Raw genomic sequence first — 16400 nt, 5'->3', positions numbered from 1 at the left:
CTGATCCCCCTCCTCTCAGATATTAAACTGCACCCAGAATACAACTCCAGGCTTAAAGAAATCAATGCCCCGGCCCTCTTGTCCAGCGCTCGTGGCTCAAGTGCACTTCGTTTTGAATTTATTTTAGTAATTCCCCTCTCCGTCCTCGTCCCTGCGACATGAATAATCTTGGCGAGGCACCGAGCTTTGGTATTCAGAGGGTGACAATCTGCTCAAACGCTTCAGACGCATTTTCATTCATCCACAGAGGCAGAGGTGCAGGCCGGGTGATTTCCTCTAATCAAATCAAATCAAATGTTATTGGTCAACTACACGTGTTTAGCAGATGTTATTGCGGGTGTAGCGAAATGCTTGTGCTTCTAGCTCCGACAGTGCAGTAATATCTAACAAGTAATATCTAACAATTTCACAACATATACCCAATACACACAAATATTAGTAAGGAATGAATTAAGAATATATACATATATGCACGAGCGATGTCAGAGCGGCATGGATTAAGATACAGTAGAACAGTATAGAATACAGTATGTACATATGAGATGAGCAATGCAAGATATGTAAACATTATTAAAGTGGCTAGTGTTCAATTTCTTAAAGTGCCAGTGATTTCTAGTCTATGTCTATAGGCAGCAGCCTCTAATGTGCTAGTGATGGCTGTTTAACAGTCTGATGGCCTTGAGATAGAAGCAGTTTTTCAGTCTCTCCGTCCCAGCTTTGATGCACCTGTACTGACCTCGCCTTCTGGATGATAGTGGGGTGAACAGGCAGTGGCTCAGGTGGTTGATGTCCTTGATGATCTTTTTGGCCTTCCTGTGACATCGCGTGCTGTAGGTGTCCTGGATGGCGGGTAGTTTGCCCCCGGTAATGCGTTGTGCATACCGCACCACCCTCTGGAGAGCCTTGCTGTTGCGGGCGGTGCAGTTACCGTACCAGGCGGTGAGACAGCCCGACAGGATGCTCTCAATTGTGGATCTGTAAATGTTTGTGAGGGTTTTACGTGCCAAGCCAAATGTCTTTAGCCTCCTGAGGTTGAAGAGGCTGTGTTGCACCTTCTTCACCACACTGTCTGTGTGGGTGGTCCATTTCAGTTGGTCAGTGATGTGTACACCAAGGAACTTGAAGCTTTCCACCTTCTCCACTGCAGTCCCGTCGATGTGGATAGGGGGGTGCACCCTCTGCTGCTTCCTGAAGTCCACAATCATTTCCTTTGTTTTGTTGACATTGAGTGAGAGGTTATTTTCCTGGCACCACACTCCCAGAGCCCTCACCTCCTCCCTGTAGGCTGTCTCATCATTGTTGGTAATCAAGCCTACTACTGATGTGTCGCCTGCAAACTTGATGATTGAGTTGGAGGTGTGCTTGGCCACGCAGTCATGGATGAACAGGGAGTACAGGAGTGGGCTGAGCACGCACCCTTGTGAGGCCCCAGTGTTGAGGATCAGTGAAGTGGAGGTGTTGTTTCCTACCTTAACCACCTGGGGGCGTCCCGTCAGGAAGTCCAGGACCCAGTTGCACAGGGCGGGCTTCAGACCCAGTGCCTCAAGCTTAATGATGAGCTTGGAGGGTACTATGGTGTTTGTTGAATGCTGAGCTATAGTCTTGCCCAGATGGGAGAGGGCAGTGTGCAGAGTGATGGCGATTGCATCATCTGTGGATCTATTGGGGTGGTAAGCAAATTGAAGTGGGTCTAGGGTGACAGGTAAGGTAGAGGTGATATGATCCTTGACTAGTCTCTCAAAGCACTTCATGATGACAGAGGTGAGTGCTACACGGCGATAGTTGTTTAGTTCAGTTACCTTTGCTTTCTTGGGTGCAGGAACAATGGTGGCCATCTTGAAGCATTTGGGGACAGCAGACTGGGAAAGGGAGAGATTGAATATGTCCATAAACACACCAGGCAGCTGGTCTGCACATGCTCTGAGATGCCGTCTGGGCTGGCAGCCTTGCGCGGGTTAACATGTTTAAATGTTTTACTCAGGTCGGCCACAGTGAAGGAGAGCCCACAGCCCTTGGTAGCGGGCCGTGTCGGTGGCAATCCTCAAAGCGGGCGAAGAAGGTGTTTAGCTTGCCTGGAAGCAAGATGTCGGTCTCAGCGACATGGCTGGTTTTCCTTTTGTAGTCCGTGATAGTCTGTAGACCCTGCCACATACGTCTCGTGTCTGAGCCATTGAATTGCGACTCCACTTTGTCTCTATACAGACGTTTTGCTTGTTTGATTGCCTTGTGGAGTGAATAACTACACTGTTTGTATTCTGCCATATTCCTAGTCACCTTGCCATGGTTAAATGCGGTGGTTCGCACTTTCAAATTTGCACGAATGCTGCCATCTATCCACAGTTTCTGGTTAGGGTAGGTTTTAATAGTTACAGTGGGTATGAAATCTCCTATACACTTCCTGATATACTCAGTTACGGTATCGGTGTATTCATCTAAATTATTTTCGCAAGCTACCCGGAACATATCCCAGACTGCGTGATCAAAACAATCCTGAAGCGTGGATTCCGATTGGTCAGACCAGCGTTGAATAGTCCTTAGCGCTGGTACTTCCTGTTTGAGTTTCTGCCTATAAGAAGGGAGAAGCAAAATGGAGTCGTGGTCACATTTGCCAAAAGGAGGGCGGGGAATGGCCTTGTAAGCAACGCGGAAGTTTGAATAACAGTGGTCTAGTGTTTTAGCAGTGCGGGTAATACAGTTGATATGTTGATAGAACTTCGGCAGCCTAGTCCTCAAATTTGCTTTGTTAAAATCCCCAGCTACAATAAATGCAGCCTCAGGATATATGGTTTCCAGTTTGCATAAAGTCCAGTGAAGTTATTTGAGGGCCATCATGGTATCGGCTTGAGGGGGGATATTAACGGCCGTGGCTTTAACAGAAGGAAATTATCTTGGAAGATAGTATGGTCGGCATTTGATTGTGAAGTATTCTAGGTCGGGTGAACAAAAGGACTTGAGTTCCTGTATGTTACTACAATTACACCATAAGTCGTTAATCATGAAACACACACCTCCGCCCTTCTGCTTCCTGAGAGATATTTATTCCTAGCTGCTCAATGAACTGAGACTCCCTCTGGCTGGACCGATTCCGACAGAGTCTCCCGAGAGAGCCATGTTTCCGTGAAACAAAGTATGTTACAGGCCCTGATGTCTCTCTGGAAATAAATCCTTACCCTGAGCTCATCAACTTTGTTATCCAAAGACTGAACATTAGCGAGTAATAAACTCGGAAGCGGTGGGTGGTGTGCGAACCAGCAGGCCGCCTCGAGTGCCTCTCCTTCGCCGGCAATGTTTTGGGTCAGCCTCTGGAATCAGATCAATTGCTCTAGGGAGAGCAAACAAAGGATCTGCTTCGGGGAAGTTGTATTCCTGGTTGTAATGCTGGTAGTTCTGGTGAGTTACCGCTGCTCTGATATCCAATAGTTATTCCCAGCTGTATGTAATGACACAAAATATTTCCTGAGCTAATAATTTAAAACGTTTCCTAAGAGCTAGTCGCGATGCTGCCATCTCCGTTGGCTCCAATTCAGGGCCCTGCCACGACAAGACAGCACAACAGCCTCCATTAATTGTTATTTTTCTCCCTCTGTGTATGTACAATATGTGTGTACATACACATGTACATATTACCTCAATTACCTCGACTAGCCGGTGCCCCCGCACGGTGACTCTGCACCGGTACCCCCCTGTATATAGCCTCCCTACTGTTATTTTATTTTACTGCTGCTCTTTAGTTATTTGCTTTTTGTTACTTAACACTTTTTTCTTTTTTTTCTTTTTTATAAATTTTTCTTTAAAAAATGCATTGTTGGTTAAGGGCTTGTAAGTAAGCATTTCACTGTAATGTCTACACCTGTTGTATTCGGCGCATGTGGCAAATACAATTTGATTTGATTTGATTTGATTTGATTTGTTTGTGTGTGTATGTGTGTGTCACTCCTGTTACACGCCTTTGTTGACATTGGTCACTAGGTGAAGGCTGTTTCAAGATATTATTCTTCCCACTGCTCCATGCACAGCTACATTTCTCCTAACAGGCCTGTTCCCTTTCTCTAGCATGTCATGGAGCCTTATTAATTTTTTGCCTATTCAAATCCCTAAAGTACTGCTTGAATAGATACAAGGACCGAGCCTTTCAAGATAGATTTTAAAAAGTTTAGTTACCCACTAAGTACTCTATCTATCTCTGAACCTGTTGGCCTATGAATGCAGGTATACTTCACATACATAAAACTTTTCCCTCTGAAAATAATTATAGTATCTGAAGATTATGCCTTTGTTAAATGTTTTTCATGAAGAAATAGAATGTTGTTTATGGTAGTATCAAGAGGGAATGTTTTAGGTGTAATACCACATACCACAGACAGGGGGTGGGTTGTAGACAGGGGAGACTGGTGATTGGCCAGAAGAGGGGGCATCAGTGTTTATAAATAGGGGGTTAAACGATGAGACGTTAGAGCAGCCATTAGAATTGGAGGACACTGCTCTCCAGACCCTGCAAGTCTGTTACTCATGCTGAAGCTTGTGGTCTGAATAAACCTTATGATCAATGTTCAGTATGAGCAGACTCCTTTTGTTCATCAGCAATGACGACCACCATTCATCATATACTACATAATGGCGAGCTTGCCAGGAGGGATGATGCAATCCTTCTTTGCTGCATTTGGAGTCGCCAAGCTAACTGAAGCTAACTTCGGTCTGGAGTCATGACCCGACCAAACACAGCTAAGTTGTTGGTTTTGTTACTGCTTGTGTACACTGGAGGAATGTACCCTTATGACTGTGCCTTAGGTGGTGTTTTTGCTGATGACTGGGGTCTGGCTAATCATTATACAAATTTTAAAAATTGTTTATAGAGATGTGTTGCTTGAATAGTAAGTCAAGAACAGTCGGGGCCAAGATATGTATACAATTTTAGAGCATTGCAGGTTTAGATAAGCCCTCGTGACGAGGCGACCACAGGGTGGGCCAAAATCCTGGCAACGCATTATGAGTTTCAGGTCAGTCTTGGACTGGGGTTTGGTTGAAAATTTATTGGGGATGGCTTGCTCAACTTCTGTTCGACGGGATAGTTGCATTGGGGGGGATCGCTCACTTAAATAGCCTTACTCACGGCAGAATAAATTTAGGGCAAACGAAACAGTACTCAATTAAAGGAACGCAATGCTGGGTTTTGTTACATGTTGTAGGCCGCAGTTAGCGAAAGGCTAATGCTAAAGGCTAATTGTGTTGCGTGCTACATGATAATCTCAACCTTAGAGGTCCACTGCGATGGATTCAAGCCTCTTAAACTTGTTTGTATGTGGTGGAACTGAAAGTTTTACGCAAATGTGAGCTCTGTTATGTGTAATTGTGTGAGTATAACGTATAAAATAGTGACGCTGTAGCGTAATGCTATCGGTCTATTGTGTGGGAAGCATGGGCTTAAGGGGTTGTGCGCATGTGCGTGTGATTTTACGGGGCTAACAACTACGACATGAGGTCGCGTTGAGCCTACAAAACAAAATGGTGGCTTAGGGTCAGAGGTCTTTGGGGTTTCTTTGCAGGGGTTTAATAGCTACTGAGAAGGAAAGGTGGACACCATCTTTTAAAATCGTTAGAGTGACTTTTATTTGAACGGGAAACTATTTGGCGATATGTAGTAAAGTTATAAATCAAATATATGTTGACGGAGTATAATTAATTAAATTAAAAGACGATTAAAATTGAATGAAATGTTTTGGAGCGATTTATGTAATAAATGATATTTGCGCATGCGTGGGCTTCTGCAAAACAACACATTGGTTAAACTGCAGGGGGAGACAGAGGAACACAGACGACGGAACAAATACGCATAAAGAGATTTTAACACGAATCTTAGAAGTTTACACGGCGGTGGGTTAAGATGAAACTTGTTTTGGGACCTATTGAATTTATAAATTAAATATATGGTGGCGGATTATAATAGAGTGAATTAAATAATTAAATGACGGATTAAAATCAAAATGTTTTTGGGCGATCTATAATTAGTCCTGAGTTAAAGTTTTAGAGTGAATGTAGAACGAACAAATATTGAATGGTTGGAAACACTCAGTGATGGCATTAACTATTAAAAGCTGTTTCTGTGTCTTTGTCCCTTGTCATGAGAGACAGGAGAGAGGGGGGGTGAGGAGATACAGGAAGTGATCACGTGACGCGGTGGAGGGATCAAGTCATCAAACAGGTTACTGTTACAAGATATGTGAGCTTATGACGATTTTGCATGGGCTTGGCAAATACTATTTCATTAAAAATTGCATTTTGGATGCTCTGTGTATCACTGGCATTTGATGGGAATTGTATCATTTATTGAAGGGTTAAAAGCTTTGTGTTGGGATTGCTTTGGAGTTGACTAATTTATTTGCATTTGATGGGTTGTGGTAATATAGTCAACACTAATGGATAAATTGGGGACATAGGATATAGGAATAAAAATTGGTTTTAATTATTCATGATTTTTAATGGACTTATTGGGATTTATTTGGAGTTGTTAGGTTATATTAAGAATTACAGGGAAGAAGGCTACATAACCTATATAGTTTAAAATAGGATAGTTCACAATAAAGGAATAGAAAGGCTTGTTACAAGGGGGTAAAAAATTATCAGGACTATGAAAGTCAGTACATTGGTTGATATAGTGCATAGTGGTAATCCTTTAACTAAAGTGTTGCTAGGGTATCCGGCAAGTGAAACAAAAGTTGCTCTTCATTCTCAAACAGAAATTGATAAAATATGTCAGCGATAAGATAGGTTTAAAAAGTAGAGTTTAGGGAGGTTTATTCTCAGTTTACAATAATCATCCAGGAGTGATTATTGCATCAGAAATATAGATTAATAATAGATAGGGTACCAGCAGAAACAACGATGAAGATGAATTCAAAACTCCAGAAGTAAGAAGAACCGACATGTCTGGAAACGAAGAGAAGGAGGTTCAGAAAGATGAAGGAGAAGAGGATGATGGAGAATGAGAGTGATTGATGAGAGGTCATGGGTGGAGGTGACTCTGTGATCAGAGGGAAGTGGCAAGAGAGGAAAGAAGAAATGGATACTAGAGATTTGATCTCTGATGGAAGTTGAAGATGAAGAAAGCGATGAAGATTTGGAGATTAAAGGTGCTTTATTTTCAAGAGGAGTTTGTCCTACAAGGACTGGCACAGAAGATGATGGAAGATGATATTTCAAGAACAGAACTTAGAAGATAACCTTTTGAAGAATACTGATAGGTCCACAACGAGAAGAACTGGACGAAGAAAACTCAATCAAATACAACTTATAACTGGTGGTGGAGAAGAAGAAAAGTATGAAGAATCAGAGTGAACCAAATCAACAATCACTGTTACAGCTTCAACTGAACAATATCAAATGCAATTGTACCAGCAAAGGGGGGGTACCAGATGTTCCCTATCCACAGCAACAAGTCAGGAGGAAACAAGAGAACATTTTTAAGGAAGATACAGGAGCAAGTGAAGATCACCTGTTCTCCAGGTGAACACTAAATATTCTAGAGTGCCTAGAATATTCAGAAGGGGGGTATCAGCTGATAGCATCGATTAGAGAAGAAGAGAAAATAGCCAACAATTGAAGTAAAAACAACCGACCATTAGAAGTGATAGTGAATAGGGGAAAAACTTATCTGGGTTCAGCCTAAAGAGGTTAAACATATCACTCTGTAAAATAAACTAATTAGGTTAGGATAGGGATTTGAAGTAGTAAAACAGTTTACTCTTCGGGAATCAATTGAGCTCTGCTATAGAAGTCAAATATGAATTACAATAGACATACTAATATTAGGACAATAGATCAAGGATATTGTGGGAAGAGATGCATGGTGTAAATTGAAGTGTTCGATCAGAGGCACACTGGACGACTGACTGTCTGGTGGAATATTTTAAGAAGTGGGGTGTTTGGGAATCAGTTGCTTAAAAGATAATATCATAGGAAGGATGATAATGTATTAGATTGCCTGTTAGACAATCTGTCTGGGAAAAAAAAACTTAATAGGGGTGACTGTTATTTTGGGTTATATTCTTACACTAAGAGATTTGAGGTTAGGCTAAAAGGTGTTTAGTCGGTTTTGCCAAGTCTGTGTAAAGGAGTCAGGAGCAGGTGGGGAATTCCCAATCACATATTCTAAAAATTTGGTGGTAAGAGATTTTGTCAATAAATCAGGGGAAAAGGTTTTAAATGTTATGAGAGAAAAGATTAGATTAAAATAAGTTAGGAGAACTAGGGGTGAAGGAACTCTGAGACAGTAAGCTAAGTTTCAAAGTTAGTAGTAAGACAGAGAGAGAACAGTGAGGAAGGACATTTTAAAGTTTAGTGGGAAGATATGGTAGGAGTTTAAATCGATTAGGAGCAGATGCATTGAGAAAGTATGTGTTGCTGAATGATTTGAGGGTGATTGAGTATCTATATTTACAGTTTCCAGCAGGGAGATCAAGGTCATTATAGGTGTACTTTGTGTAATCAAAAGTTTGAAAGTCAGGGATTTAGAGATAGGACTGAGATTTGGGGAAAAAGTGACACTAGTGGTGATGGATGGAAGTACAAGGAAAGAGTTCAAAGTTTTAGGGGAAAACTGGGGGAAACTAGGAGTAAATAAGGACATTAACACTTCAGTCTATTAGAACAACAGAGAGAAGCAATTTAACTCTTTCAACATTGATAGGTATTAAAGTCATAAATATATCGCATTTGATTATAAGGGAACCAATACAGCACCAATTTTAGGGGGGAAAACACTTATTAGGGTTTAGGATGGGGACGTTTCTCCCATATGGAGAGATAATTATGGAGAATAAGTGTTGTTATCAGGACCAGGAGTAAAAGGAGGTATAGTTTAGAAGAGGGTTAGGAGTGACTGTTCACTTATGTTGCGTAATGTTACAGAGAAAGGTCAGGGAGAATATGTGTACTTATCTAGTGCAAGCATTAGAATTTGTTTTGGTTGGGAATTATTGGGTAAAGGGCTATGTAATTCATAAAGTGATGCTTATAATGGAAGAGTTGAGGTCTGTTGTAGCCTCCACAGTCATTGAGGGAGTTCAGGAAGGGTAGATTACAGTAGTCACTCAAACAGTAAATAATACACAGAGTATAGTGGTAGCTTTTCCACTAGAAGGAATTAAGGGTTTTAATTAATCAACTAAATCAACAACGTTAATGGTAACTTTGGGAAGGGATTAATGATACGATGGTAATAGCAAATGTAGGAAGGATGACAACAACTTTTCTGAAATTAAAGGAGGCAGTAAGAGAGACTCAGGGGTTTAGGTTACGACGAATAGGGTTAAAAAAAAGCAGAGCAGATAGTTGTAGAGAGCAATATAGATTAATCTGAAATGGAGAAGAGAGATTCATCATGGAAGCTGCAGGATGAGGTCTTTTGATTTTGATGACAGAGGGGGGGGGGGGCATCTGATCAGTGCTGCTCGTTCCTCTGTTGTGAAAATTAGAGATAGATTAACTCATTCTGTAAGAATCAGTGAGGAATCTTGAGGGTTGATATCTGTTGGGGATGCCAGCCCAAGACGTGTTGGACGGTTGCGCAGCCTCTAGCGGGTCTGGGTCAGGGTTATGCTTTGTCATGACTGTGGTATCGGCAACAGTCATTGACAGATAAAATAATGTAGTTGTCAGAACAGTAGGGTTAAGTGTTCTTGGGTAAATGGATTACCCTATGGGAATTGTTAGATGGAAAGTAAGGTCAGGTAACAGTGGAAACCTGAAGTATTCAGGTGAAACATTGAGGGCTAGAAGTTATTGTTATTGTAATAAAACATATGAGGTAAGGGGTGTGTTTATGGGAAGATCAGATTGGGATGTTATAGGATTACTTAGGATAAGTATGACCTTAAGGGTAGTAATGACAAATAATATGTTACTTAGGACTTTGATGGTTAAAAGATTAGCTTTTGACTGACAATGTGACTATGGGAATTTTAGAGATATTTGGTAGGTTTGTGATGATAGAGTATATTCTTACCCTATGGGGGATAGGATGTTGTTACAGGTCAACGTTTAAGCTTCCATATGAGGTTTTTACCATTAAAAGAGGAGTGGTACCAATACAGAAATCTGAAGCTAGGGTTGAAAATGGGGTGAAAAGAGACATGGCTACAGGTCATAGTCTTCAAGCCTATCATTGAAGAATAAGTTTAAGGGAGAAGGGGGGACTTCTTCCATGATATGGTGTAACATTTGGGAGATCTGAGAAGATTTGGTTGCAAGATCAGTTAGGCCAGTAGGGGCAGTGATGGGTCAGATTTTAGTTTCAGCTTTGATAACACTGTGTGATGTTTGTACTGACTTTTGATAAAGTTATGAGATTGAGATAGGTTGGAGAAGTGGTGCCTGGAGACAACACTCAGATGCCGGTGATGACTGTTCCTGATCTTGATAAAGATGGACAAGTGGAACTGATGGATAAATATCCTTTTTGATTATTTGATCATTTTATTTTTATTGTTTCAAGGAAAACATTTTGTAGGCTGATTTTAATATGATTTTAGAATGATTTTCTGAATAAAGGGGGGAATGGATAATGTGATTCATACATCATTTATAGGTCATTTTTATATTCTTAAATTGATGTTGGGGTTTAATTTGAAAATGTTGTTTTGCAAAGGATACTGTTTGGTCGTTTCTTTTCATTCCAGAAGCATTTGGGGGAACATGTGAAACAAAGACAATATGAAGGGACAATATGACTGGAGGAGATGAAACAAGGAGGGTGTGGCTGATTCCATCATCAACGATGCAGTGGAAGTCGAGATTGGAGGAGGAGAATACGGAGGAGATGAAGTGTAGTGGACTACATTCCAGTGTCAGCAATGAAATATAGACATATTTGATGTGTAATACATAATTGTGTCATATTCTTAGGTATTGATTTTAGTAGAATGATGTTTGATGTTAGTGAATGCAGATGAGGATCTTAGATGCTTTTGTTTATTTCGATGGGGTTAGGGAAAGGACGGTTAGGCAGGGAGAGATTCCTTTTCAAGTCCTATGGGTTGACCAGCTTGAGAGTGGATGTTTCTGGATAGGATTTTGTTTGCAGGGGAAACATGTGTATTTAATGGCATCATAGTTTCAAATGTCTTTACATGATTTATGAGTTTATCTGGAGTACCGCGGTGGTTGCCTGGGGCAGAGGGACCGTGAGAGAATTTTACTGTCTTGATTGATGGATGGATATCTGAAAAGATGGCTGCCGGACAGTTTTTCGCTCTTACACTCCATAAAGATTTATTCATGATTCATAGTAATGTACGTACACTCCATAAAGATTTATTCATAATTCATAGTAATGTGTTAACATTTCATCAACAGTTATTCATATTTCATAAGAAAGGTATTTACACTCTAGAGGAGAATGTTTTGGTTTAAGGTTAAAGATACTCAATAAGATAAGTTGTTACTAGTCATAATCCTATTCTGTTTGGTTTCGAGACGTTTAGTTCGTCTCGAAAGGGGGGAATATAGTATCTGAAGATTATGCCTTTGTTAAATGTTTTTCATGAAGAAATAGAATGTTGTTTATGGTAGTATCAAGAGGGAATGTTTTAGGTGTAATACCACATACCACAGACAGGGGGTGGGTTGTAGACAGGGGAGACTGGTGATTGGCCAGAAGAGGGGGCATCAGTGTTTATAAATAGGGGTTAAACGATGAGACGTTAGAGCAGCCATTAGAATTGGAGGACACTGCTCTCCAGACCCTGCAAGTCTGTTACTCATGCTGAAGCTTGTGGTCTGAATAAACCTTATGATCAATGTTCAGTATGAGCAGACTCCTTTTGTTCATCAGCAATGACGACCACCATTCATCATATACTACATAATATTGAAATATAATACTTGGAAGCATATTACCAACATTAAAAGTACAGTATACCATGGATTACATTTTACCAGACGCTCTTATCCAGAGCGACTTACAGGAGCAATTAGGGTTAAGTGCCTTGCTCAAGGGCACATCGACAGACTTTTCACCTAGTCGGCTCGGGGATTAGAACCAGCAACCTTTCGGTTACTGGCACAACACTCTTAACCACTAAGCTACCTGCCGCCCCATGGATGTGTCAGACAACTTCCTCTGGTAATTGATCTTAATTGGATTTATGATGGCACCAGTGACTTTTATTGAAGTCAATGCTATTAAACCTTTTAGCTACACTAGGGAAAAAAACATACTTCAGATCAATAGCAAATTATGGCGTAGTGCTGCATCACCTCTCCCGTGTTAGGTTAAAACAGCCATTGATTAAGTGCTTGACTCTTTTACAGAAAAGAAACTAAGAGGTAAAACATCTGTCATCGCTGACACAGGTCTGCCCTATGGAAATGCTGCATCATTAGTTATTAGTCTGTCTAAATGTCAGATTGTCACCGGGGGGAGGATGGGGGAGGATGACCCTCTGGAACTGTTCCTCAGACACAAAGCAAGGCTGTTATGTGGTGGCAGCAGAGAGGGTCCTCTTTGACCTCCTATAAAGTCACACAGGAGATCATTATTAACCTTGTGTAGCGCGTGTCAGAGAGAGAGAGAGGGGGGGGGAGAGAGAGAGGAAGAGAGGCAGAGGGGATGAAATAAAGAAGTCGGAAGCTAAATTAATACTTAGAGCAAGAGATCTTAAATCCGGCATGCTTTCAAAACAATGGCAGCAAGCAACAACTGTTGTTTTTGGGTGCATTTTTCTTTTTTTTATCCATGTTCACCAATGTTCCTTCCTTCTGTGCTGCCATCCATTTTCTTTCCTTTTAATCTCATCAGTCAGTTTGAGCAGGTCGAGTGCGACAGTGCTGGGCTCAGTGTGCTGCTGTCCATCGTGTCAGATGAGGTCTGTAGATATCTCTCATCAAACAGGAGCTGATCAAAGCTCTGAGCTTCAGCTTGCTCTGCACGGGGCCCATGCAGGGCGGGAGGATTAGAAGACATCATGCACAACCTCCTCTGCCGAATAAAGAGATTAAGTCAAGAGTGAAATCTAATTCAAGGGGAATTTCAGTTGCTTCCACTTCTTAACAACGTGTAAGGGACCTGCACTGTAAAAAAAAAAAAAAATCTAGTTGTTTCAATTAATTATTATTAAGTAACTTGTTCCACAGCCTTTGTTTTTGTTTGCTAAACTTTTCAGTCCAAGTGTTACCTGAACTAAAACAATTAGTTGGCCCAAATTTAGCTCTGACTTGAGAAAACATAGGCAAAATGCAGTCAACTTTAAATGATGTGTTTGCTCAAATTGTCTCATATTCATTCAACTAGAAATTATTATTTTGGCATCTTACCTAAAAAAGGCTGTGGAACTAGTTACACACACACACACACACACACAGTGCTTTCAACGTACGTTTTTATTGTTTTTCCACAGCACCCCACAAACAACACAACACAAAAACTAAAACTATTTCCCATTTTTTCCTTAAAGGTTCTGAACCATCAGCTAGAGTTTCAATCAACTGTAACTTTCCAATCAACTTCTTTGTCGTAGCAGCTTCTTTCAGTATTTTATTTATTTATTGTTAGATTATTGAAGGCCTCCAACAATTCACCTGGGGTAATGTTTCTATCCACATGAATATTCTCTGGTTCACTTATAATTGGTAAAATGGCCTTATTAAGGAAATTGTCTATATCCTCCTATGAACTTTTGTTTTCAGATTGATACAGTTTGTGATTAAATGTTTTAAAGACTGAGTTGATTTCAGAAGGATCCATTGTTATGCAAGCATCTGGGGTTTGAATGCTATGGATGGTACGTTCCTCTTTCTAAATTTGCCAAGCAAGCATTTGTCCTGCACTTTCACCTTGCTCAACATATTGTTGCTTTAAGAGCTTCCCAGACAACAGTTGGGCATACTTAATTATCTACATTTCTTTCCCAAAACATTTCTATCTGTGTGTTGAGATAAACTCCTTATCTCCAAGTAATATTGCGTTGAATTACATTTTTTTTTACATTTTAGTCAATTAGCAGACGCTCTTATCCAGAGCGACTTACAGTTAGTGAGTGCATACATTTCCATACTGGCCCCCCGTGGGAAACGAACCCACAACACAACACTGACATTGCAAGCGCCATGCTCTACCAACTGAGCTACAGGGGACCCTGTCACCATGTCTTTATTATTGGCATAGGAGGTTTGAGCTTTAACGTGAAGGACAATGGGCTATGGTCTGTAATTATTCTAGGAAGGTATTTACATTCAGGAACATAGTCAGTTAAAGAAATGTTTACAACAAATAAGTCAATTGTTGAATATGAGCTGTGGACATGAGAGTAATAGGAGTATTCTCTTTCAGTTGGATGATTATACTCAGTGTACAAAACATTAAGAACTCCTGCTCTTTCCATGACATAGACTGACCAGGTGAATCCAAGTGAAAGCTATAATCCCTTATTGATGTCTCTTGTTAAATCCACTTCAATCAGTGTTGGAGTCAACATGGGCCAGCATCCCTGTGGAACGCTTTCAACACCTTGTAGAGTGCATGCCTTGACGAATTGAGTATGTTCTGAAGCCAAAAGGGGGTGTGGGGGGGGTATACTCAGTGTATGTTAGAGTTGAATGGCGGGAACCCAGTTACCTAGATTTACCGGGATTTACTGCCCAAAACCACTCCCTTTTCCCAGGATAAATAACAGTGAGAAACCAGTAAATTATATAAATTATTTATATGAACAGCATGGCGTGAAATGGAACTGTTAAATTATATGCAATGTCTAAATCTGGCTTCTCTACGGCCTCTGCATGATGAATTATCAATGCTCAGTGTGGGGACAGACCGCCCATCTCATTATGGAGCGCAGTTCACAATGCATGTAGACATATCATCTCAGTAGGCCTGTATTTGCTGCAGCATTGTCTATGCTACAGTAATATAAAGACTGAATGCACGTCTCATTTACCCATCTCCATCTGGCTTTCGGGGATCACATTCTTTTTTTTATTGTAAACATATATATATTTTTTAATTGCAGCTGCAGAGTTTTAAAACAGCCTACCACTCAAATACCACTGCTTTAAATCAGTGCACGTGTGAGCACTCTCTCGCAGTCTTTCTCTCTCTCCATCAACTCCATTCAAATAGATCATCCTGTTCTAGACTGATATATAGCCCTATATATATGTCCTAGCCTACCTCTTTCAAGTAATACATTCAATTAAGTATTTGCCTTATAATTAGCTAATTCATGTTGGGTTATGCATAATATGCTTCTAATTTATAGCCTCTGTCTCTTGCACAATATGCACACACCTGTGTTCCTCTGGCCTCTCTCCTTAAAAAATGCTCCTTAGCTCTTGGAGTCCCATGCAGGAAAAGCTAGACTAGAATAGCTTGCTGGACATAATTGTTTTAGCATTTCTTATACCAATAGACTATTCGAAGAGGGCTCTTGTTTGCTGAATATTAAATACAGCACCCAATAGAACTCACAGGCAGTTTGAAAGAAGAGTGAATGCTCGATGGCGGTAGGCTATAGCAGTTATTTATTCAGACCCATAACCATTCAATCTTTGTGAAGAGAAGTGAAAGCCTTCTGCGTATAATTCTAGTCCTATATTATTCAAGGATGTCATTACAATTATGAAGATAAGGACAAAGAAACGTATTTCATTTAACTGTTAAAAGCGAGGAAGGAATGAAGCAACAATAAAGAGAGAAAGAGGAGGTAGGCTAATAACATTTGGGGAAATATTATGAAAGGTACTGTATATATGTGTCAGCCTACTAATTATTCAAATAGGCCCTATTATATTTCAAAAATAAAATACAATTCGCTAGCCTATACTTGGAACTTTGTAGGCCGCATGTGCTGCACCAGAATCGCATGTTCTCTCCCTGCTTTATCATGCTTTGAACGAGGTGCATAATTCCAGTCCATATAATACAGTATAATACAATACAGTACAGTAATACAGTTCACACTAAAAAAAAATAGCCTACTGGAGCTAGTTTCATTTATTTTCCCAAGAGAGCATTTGGCTAACTACATCTATGGGTTTTTATGTTTTTTCTAATGTGCGTAATGTGCAGTAGCTTATTTCATATATGTATTGGTTAAAGGCACAATCATTTGGGTTTATTTGGGATTGGGTTCATTAAATGTCTTTAATATAGGGCTCATCAAATGTATTTAATGTATGGCTCATCAGGCTCAGGTAGCATCAGGCTTTAATTTTCGATCAAAGCTCTAATCAAATCCAGACATAGTCCTATTTATATGCTTTATAATGCGTTTGAATGACACTTCCAGTTTTGGCGGGAAATACCAGGTTACCAGGTTAGGAAGAGGATATAGTTTAGTTGATGACTTGTCTAGACTTGCATCCTGCACACAATTCCCCCCCCCCCCAAATAATATTCCCATTACATT

This window comes from Coregonus clupeaformis, chromosome 34, assembly GCF_020615455.1.
Source record: "Coregonus clupeaformis isolate EN_2021a chromosome 34, ASM2061545v1, whole genome shotgun sequence".
In the NCBI taxonomy this organism is placed as follows: domain Eukaryota; kingdom Metazoa; phylum Chordata; class Actinopteri; order Salmoniformes; family Salmonidae; genus Coregonus; species Coregonus clupeaformis.
This window is presented reverse-complemented; position numbering follows the sequence as displayed.